General features: G+C 36.7%; 1 long non-coding RNA gene and 1 other non-coding gene across 2 annotated transcripts; both read left to right on the top strand.

Annotated features, from left to right (window-relative positions):
• The first annotated feature begins 614 nt into the window (after positions 1 to 614).
• Positions 615 to 720, top strand: LOC147927202 (small nucleolar RNA R71). Its single transcript, XR_015583223.1, has one exon. It is a non-coding gene; the product is annotated as a small nucleolar RNA R71 (small nucleolar RNA).
• A 3,670-nt stretch (positions 721 to 4,390) lies between these two features.
• On the top strand, positions 4,391 to 4,996 carry LOC147927201 (uncharacterized). The gene is made up of 3 exons (XR_015581944.1): positions 4,391 to 4,445; positions 4,551 to 4,597; positions 4,707 to 4,996. It is a non-coding gene; the product is annotated as an uncharacterized LOC147927201 (long non-coding RNA).
• The last annotated feature ends 3,606 nt before the right edge of the window (positions 4,997 to 8,602 follow it).

Raw genomic sequence — 8,602 nt, 5'->3', positions numbered from 1 at the left:
CCAGTTTGCTCTCCTGTGAGACTGCTGCCTGCGGTGCAACCGGTTGATACCCTTGCGCGAAGTTGTTGACCTGAGGTTTCTGTTGAAAATTCGATCCTCCAAAACATGTACCCTTGTTCTGGAAGTCCTGTGCAAAGTTGCTCTGCTAAGGTCACGGTGGGTAGACCTGATCCTGGGGGTTCTCGACATTGTTGCTCCTGTAGGACAGATGAGGATGATTCCTAAAATTCTGGTTAAAACCTCGATTTTGGAAGTTCCCTTGTCCTCCCATATAGTTTACTTCCTCCTTACCCTCCTGGTATGTCTCAGCTCCAAAGTCTGCATATCCCCCAGCTTGTTCCTCGCACATGTTAACCACTTGGTGATCCCTTTTCAGCAGGAGATTCCCCTTGGCCGTGAGATCTTTAATAGCATCAGTCTCGACCGCATTGACCCAAACAGTACGGTCATAGTCAGTGCCGTGATTGCTATTGCTGGCTGCAAGGTTCTCTATCAGTGCATTGGCTTCGTTTGCGGTGTTAGTGGAGAAATCTCCTTTGCTGGTTGAGTCCAATGCCATTTGATACTTCTGTTCGATGCCCCCATAGAAGATATTCATCAGATTCTCTTGGGTGTAACCGTGGTGAGGGCAGTCTCGAAGATACTCCTTGAACCTTTCCCATGCTTCACAAAACAACTCCATGCCTCCTTGCGAGAATGTAGGATCTTACTTTGCAGTTTGGCTGAACGTGACTTGGTGTAAAAGTGATTCAGGAAAGCTGCTCTACATTGTGCCCAAGTGGTGAGCGATCCAGCATCCAACAGGTTCAGCCATCTAAGTGCCTTATCCGCCAAAGAGAACTGGAACAGAGTCAGCATTAGATATTCATAGGGTACACCATTGGACCTCGTCGTACTGGTCAGTCTCTCAAAAGCTTCAATGTGATCCAGAGGACTCTCCGATGGTAAACCGTGGAACACACGGTTCTGAACCAGATTGTATAGACTATGCTTAATCTCATAGTCTTGCCTTGCAGGAGCGGGATGTTGAATCGCAGATCGATTCGCAAACAGCCTATTCTGAGCATCTTCATCCCTCAAGGTGGCTTGCCTCGGAGGTGGGTTCAGTACAGCTTGCTCTTGCTGGTTCTGCCTCTGCTGTTGTTGGATGATGCCAAGCTGAGGGTTGGGCGGATTAGCCCCTGTGTTCTCTCCGTCAGCCATAGAATTGGTCTAGGCTTTTGCTCTCCGGTTCTCACGTTCAAGCTGTGCTAATTCCTTGTTCCCTAGTATGCGCAAATCAGTTTTCTTGCTGCTCCTTGTATGCATACACCTGAAACAAAGAAACAAGTTGCAAGAACTTGTTAGTAACTAGAATAAAGAAACCTTAGACTAAACGTGAATCTAAAATTTCAAAGGCAACGTTTTGGTCCCCGGCAACGGCGCCAAATTGATCTAGAGTTAAATCAATAACCCAAAGCACACTCAACCACGATCAAGTGGTGTCGTCGTAGTACTCTAGGGTCGAATCCACAGAGATCAAGCAATGCACTTTGAAACTATTTAGACCGAGTATAGCTAAAGCAATAAGAAGATTGTTTTTCAAGTAACCGAACAAAACAGAAAATAAATAAGAGTTTGTAAAATTAAGAGAAAGCATTGGGCGCAGGGAATTAATCAAGGGTTATGATCACGAAATTAGGTGATGGATTGGGATAGCTTTAGGAACCGTTCTTGAACTCAAATCTCAAATATAAAACCAACCTACTGTCGCAGCATTAGTTTTCTATGCAAGGAATTGAATGAACCCTAAACCGTCGTTTGAATCTAAACAATCCTAGCAAGCAATAAGTTCAAGTTTGATTTGTTCACAAGGTGCCTTAACTTCAACCTTCGTTGGCTAAGGATCACCTTGCTCATCTATGTTCTTTCAAGTAATTCAACAACACTTTTGATGCCTAGATGAATTTAACCTAAGATCATAAACTAGGTAGCTAATCTAGTTTAAGCAATAAGAACAACAATAGATGAAGAACACAATAGATCAATCCCAAATCTAACAACCTAAATCAATAAATCATAAAACCCCCTTTTGAAACCCGAAACCCAACAGAGAGACTACTCAAACATCGAAATCAAAGCACAGCAAATCAAGGATGAAGAAATCATAATTAAATTGCAAGAGAAAATAATAGGGTTCAGAATTCTTCTCCAAAGGGTTAGAAAGGATAAGAGATCTTCTCCCAAGCTTACAAGTGCTCAAAAACGGCGTAGAGTAAAAGTTGTTTTTCTAGGGGTCGAGTCCCGTGCTTAAATAGTAAAATAAATCCCTAAAAAGTCGGTTTAAATCGAAAAAGGAAAGATTGCGTCGGGGACGGGATTGGTCGATCTCGCGAGGATCAGTCGATCCGGAACGTATTTCTGCTCTCACTCCATCTGCCTTTTAGCTCGATCAGTCTTCAACCAATTTAGCTCCATATGCATATTTTCATCCCCAGAACGCTCAGATTCCTCCTAAAGTCACCTAGGACCTGTAAAGACTCACAAAAGACAAAAAGGACTCTAAAAGCACACTTGGACCTAAGAAAAGACCCAAAACAATCCTAAAAACTATAGTTAAAACCCTATAAAATACAGACACATCACAAGTCTCCAGTAACTCCAAGAGCTCCTTTGAAGAAACTTTCAACCAAATCTAAACCTACTCTGTTAGAGGCATCTCCTCGTCGCAAATCACAGGTACTTATTTGATTGGGCTGTGGATAAAATTTGCATGATTTGTTGTGGTTGTTCCTGTTGCGTTATGCTTTCATTTTTTGCCTGGTTGTTCTTGAAGCGTCTCATATTCAAAGCAAATTCAAAATGCAAGTTGATGGATATATCCGGGAAGAAGGTTGTTGTTGCTGAAGGACGGTGGTCATCTAATAGTCTTGAGCAACTTGTACATCACGTTCCTTTGGGGCCTAATGCTTGTCAAGTATGGGTTGATGTTGTGATTGTTAAAGATGCTGCAGTTTGGAGGCAATCTTCTGAAATCGAGTATATGGAAGATGCACTTGGAACTTCTATTGCCTGGTCAGAAGATAAAATAGTAATGGTTAGTATATATTTAATTTACATGTGTGGAAAACATGTTGACAACAACTGATGGCTAACTTATTCTGTTTTTTCAGGAATGACAACAGCTGTTACAGATGGGGGAACTTGTTTCTAAGTTTTAGACATGTCCTTGTTTTTTATGTTTGTTCGTAGACTTGTTTTTCCATGATCTATGTTTATTTGGAATTCTAAGGTTTTAATAAATCAGACTATGTATGTTTTCAGATATTAATCTACTTGGCTCGAATAAATTAATTAATGGATCTTTCTATATATAATGTTTCACACCTATTTAAAAATACATACAATAAAAAAAAACTTTATAGGACATATATATAGTTTGGACAAAGAAAAATTCAATATACAAATATTCCTAATAGTTTGGAAAAAATTAGAAAATAAGATAATCATACATGGATTGTCAAAATACCGTTTACTAAACCCTAAACCAATTTTAAAAAAAATATTTGGCAATTTAATTATTTTATCAAATTTAACATACAAAACTTCTATTTATAAAATTTTAAAATTTTATAAAGTAAAAAATATGAAACTTCTATTTTTTTACACCATTCACCATTCTTATACTATCTAACCCCTAAATTGTATACTCTAAACCCTACATGTAATCAGTCTCTTAGTAATAAAAATTTAATTTAAAGTTTAATATTATATTAAGTCTAAAATATGAAATTTAAATTTGTATTTCATTTTTACACCATTAACCATTCATATACTGAACCCTAAACCCTATACTTTATACCCTAAACCATATACTCTAAACCCTACATGTAATCAATCTCTTAGTAATAAAAATTTAATTTAAAGTTTAATATTATATTAAACTTATATGAAATTTAAATTTGTATTTCATTTTTACACAATTAACCATTCATATACTGGACCCTAAACCCTATACTCTATACCCTAAATTTGTATATCTTTGTTGAAAGCATTGTATACTAGTATATAAAACATGAATTTGACAATGTAGAACTTACCAAATAAATTTAAAAGTATAGTAAAACATGAATTAGACAATGTAGAACTTAACAAATTAATTTAATTTATTTTTTCACCATATTTCAAAATTAATACAAATAAACATAACAAAATATTATACTGTTAACATGTTAATACTAGAACAATTATTTCATTGGCTGATTGATTAAGGTGTGCACCACCAAATTCTTCATATCTACCGTCGATTAGATGCAATCTAACGGTCATCAATCAACTCTTACTTAACCCTTCTTTTCTTACTTTTGTACATCTCGATAACTTTTTATTGTCTACATAATCAACGATTAAACTCATTCGCAGCTTCTGGTTTTCAATCTTCGACGATTCTCTGCCAGATCTAAAAGGTTTAGAGCTTTTGTTTTCCTCATTTTTTCCTAATCAAAAAAACGTTTTACTGTCCCAAATTTAACGATCTTCTCGTTTCCTTTTTCTTCTTTTCTCGTTTCCAGGTTTTGGATCTAGAAATCTTTGTATTGATTGTAATCGATTGTACCAGGTTTGTCTTTTATTTCCTCCTTTGTTCACTCGATTGAAATTAATTGCTTTCTTTTGATTGTTGATACAAAAAAAAACCGAAACTAATGGGATAATTTTTAACAATGCAGAAACGATTTCAATGGAAGCTAAAGGAATCATATGTGGCCTCCCAGCAAAGACCCTTATACCGAAAATCAGAAAACAAGGTGAGCAAGGTCAAGGAAGTGCTGCGGATGATGATGTGAAGGAGATAACAAGGCTAGAGTACAGACGATCTCTCGCTCACCTAGGCTACTTAATACGCATCGAGGTAGACGAAGAAGACACTGATCCACTGTACAAGAGTTGTATCTGAAACATCCAAAACAAACGCCCAAAAGTAGAAGGGTCCTCTCGATCTGGCAACGCTCCTTGAAGATTGTAATCTTTAGAGTTCATTGTCTTTGTTATGTTTAAACTTTGTTAACTTTTGATATTTATATTTAAATTTTGTTAACTTTTGATATGTATGTTTAGACTTCGTCAACTTTTCATATTTTCTGATCTAATTGTCTTTCATCAATTAAATCAAATTATATTTTAATGAATCATGTATTATATATGATGTAAATTAAACAAATACAATAGCACGGAAAAGGAGCTAGAATAAATTGTACAATAGCGGACTAGTAGCGCTATAATAGGTCAACATTTCATAGCGTACTAAAAAACGCTATGATATGTTAGGGGGCTATTGTAGCTCCTTATGTCCTAGCGTTTATGAAAACGCTACCAAATACCTATAGTAGCATTTTTGTGTGCTATTGATGTCAATATTTCTTGTAGTGATGCGGAGAGGTTTAAAAGAATTAATTTGGTCACCTATGTCACCAAAATGCACATATCTTTTCGGTTAAAGATCCTGAGAGAACTTCACAGTTAAGTGTGTTTATGTTGGAGTAGTGTTATGATGTGTGACCTTCTAGGAAGTGGCTGTTGAAACTGTGCGAGTGAGGACAAAACACAGAGAAAGATTATGTGGTGATTTGTAGAGATGGTAACAAGTCTTTAAAACCTCCCGGACGTAGAAAACTGGTCGTGGGATATGGATGGGCTCACGGGCCTAGTGAGAAGACGTGAGGCCTATTAAGGAAGGTGAGCCCATGGACTGGGATTGGACATGAGGCCCACTAAGAGGTTAAGGTCGGGGTGTTACAATGATTGTGCAGAAGAACTACCTGAAGCGCAATCCGAAGAGGTGCTCGACCCTAGCTTTGGGTAGATGCTTCAGATGATAGTTGTTGCGGCCCTAGGGTCTAGTGGTTTCTATATATAAAACCTCTCAACCTAAAATATTTTACAGGCCTCAAGCAATCTATTTCCTAGATAATGAATTTCTAAACCTTGCTAATCCACTCTCATGGCAGAAACAATCAACCCTAATCACTCTCTTACCCAACTCTCGTTAGAAAAACATGACCAAGCACGCATTAAAATCCAATTCACTATTGTCAATAAACTCTTTACTCATCTATTTTTTTAGGCTAAGTGAGTACTCTGGTATTAGTTGATTCAGGCATTTCATCGAACACCTCTTGGTGCATAAATGCCTAAAATCTAATCTCAACCTCTCGGTTTGAAATTAGCACTAAGAACATTAATCCATAAGAGTATTTTTATATAAAAACTCAATCTAAAACATCCTAATCGATTAAGAATACCTACTAGCATATCCCATCCCTAGAAACTTTGGTTCACTACTCAAGGTTCATGGCAAAGAACATAAACCCAGAAATTAATAAAAACTGCATAATCATAAAGATGAAAAAGAGATAAATATTTATTAGAAAGAAGCAGTAGTAAAATATAAACATAATTCAAGTTGAAAGAACTACAAAAACTGGAAAATAGATGCTAAGTTCTAAAATTTGCTCAAAGGAAAGTGTAAAAGTCGGCTCTCAATGCTTGATTCTCGAAAATGGGTTAAAAGGGGGTTTATATATTGAAACCACTTGACATAGCCTCAACAGGTGTCATCCGAAGCATCCGAAGCTAGGCTCGAGCTCCACTTCAGGTGCATGGTCGGATAGACAATCGGGTGGTTCCATTCTTCGATCTGGAGGTATATACGGTCACTAAAACAGGATAACTCTTAAACCGCACCTCTGATTGGCCTGAAATTTCCACCATTGTAAATTTAACTCGAGTTCCTATAACTTTGATGAAGAACTCAGAAGCTGAATCCCAACGTAAAAGCTTCATGAGAGTCGATATTTCAGGGTCTCGTCATGAACTCGACCGGGTGCTCTTTGGCAATGGTCGGGTGGTATGGTCGGGTGCCTCCCTTTTCCTTCTTGATGTTTCAAATCCTCTTGTGTAAACTCCATAAATGACACTAGATCCTTCCTTGTGATAGGTGCAACTTGTCAATCCTTCTTTTTGCTCTTTTTAGCCTCCAAAGTACATGTTTTCATCCAAAATGCAACAATGCAGCAATGCAACACTCTAAAACACCCAAATACAAATATATAAGGTTAAGGACCTAAAAACACTAAGTACAGACTCTTAACAATGCAAAACATGACAAAAAAAAGATGGTTAAAAAGGTGTAAAATAGAGAGACGTCACTCATCAAGTCCCATAGCAAACTGATGAACTTTCACATCTTTCCTTTGCAATTTTAGCAGAAGCATCACATGTACAAGTAGGACGTTGACGATACTGTTGCGGTTCGTCCCACAAAGTCACAAGTCTACCATAGTAATCCATAACGGATTGACCCTCTTGTCGACAAGACACCAACTGACATACAATCTGGTGGATCCAAACTTTATTACCAACTGAGAAACGGCTCTTCAAGTTTTCCCACTTATCAGATGCATCTTCAATAAACGACACTGTAGATCTCACACGCAGAGAGATTCATGTTCGCAACCAGCCAACAACCAGCCTCTCGTGGTTTATTGATTAATCCATTAGTAAATCCGATCTTCCTCTTGGCTCGAAAAGCATTAAACATCTTTGTAGCCCACTCAGAATAATTATCTCCTGTCAACATGACCGAAGAGATCATAGACCTGGGGTTATCAGCAGAAGACAAAGTATAAGGCGTGACTATGGTGGAGTTAGAAGCCTTGGAAACAATTCCTTTTTCTTCCGCCATGGTAACAAAAAGAAGAAAAGGATCAAACGAAACAGACGTATGAGAGAAACTAGAAAACAAAACAAAGGAACAAAGTGAGACGAGAGAAACAAGAACACGAAAACGGAAAAACTAAATTTAGATGTTTGGCTCTAATACTATGTCAAACTTAAGATTGCTAGGTATTCAAAATGTTTGTGTAATTGATCTCAAACCATTACATCACATATATATACAAAGAAAAACGAGAATATATTAAATTCGGAGACCAAGCTATATAAATTCCTAAACCCTATTAGAGTATATTCACAATATAACATAAATATGTAAATATATATCCCAATATTTTACTCCATTGTGATTGTGCCATTGTGTTAGTTTGTGCTAGATAGTTATCCGTAGCTGTGGGGTAATAATTAATATTTCCCAAACCAAAAAAAAAGTAGGGAAAATAACTAAATAAGTATCATTGGGAAACTTGGTTATCAGTATTTTCATCATTTATTTTGGATTAACTCGTTTACACTTGTAGTCAACTTTTAGGATTGTTTAGCAGCGTATACATTTATTTTCAATCGCTATACTAGTCATTTAAATCGTTAAAATAAATACAAACACGCTGTATTCTTACCAACTTGCTACAAACTCTAGCAATTGTAACCACATCCTCTAAGTCAGAACCGGAAAAAAAATATATATGAATTGCCCAATGTTCAAAAACAATTGCTATATAATAAACACCAATTTTAATTTTTGCGAGACTGTTTAAAAAGACTGATAACAATTTGTCAACAAAATACTAATTTCGTAGAAGAAAAAACAAAACTTCAAAAGTTGTTATAAGGACTAAAATACAAAAGTCAAATACACCCGGTTGCATGAAATCGATCACCAAGGGGAATT

This window comes from Camelina sativa, chromosome 15, assembly GCF_030686135.1.
Source record: "Camelina sativa cultivar CO46 ecotype springtype chromosome 15, ASM3068613v1".
Taxonomy (NCBI): domain Eukaryota; kingdom Viridiplantae; phylum Streptophyta; class Magnoliopsida; order Brassicales; family Brassicaceae; genus Camelina; species Camelina sativa.
This window is presented reverse-complemented; position numbering and strand designations above follow the sequence as displayed.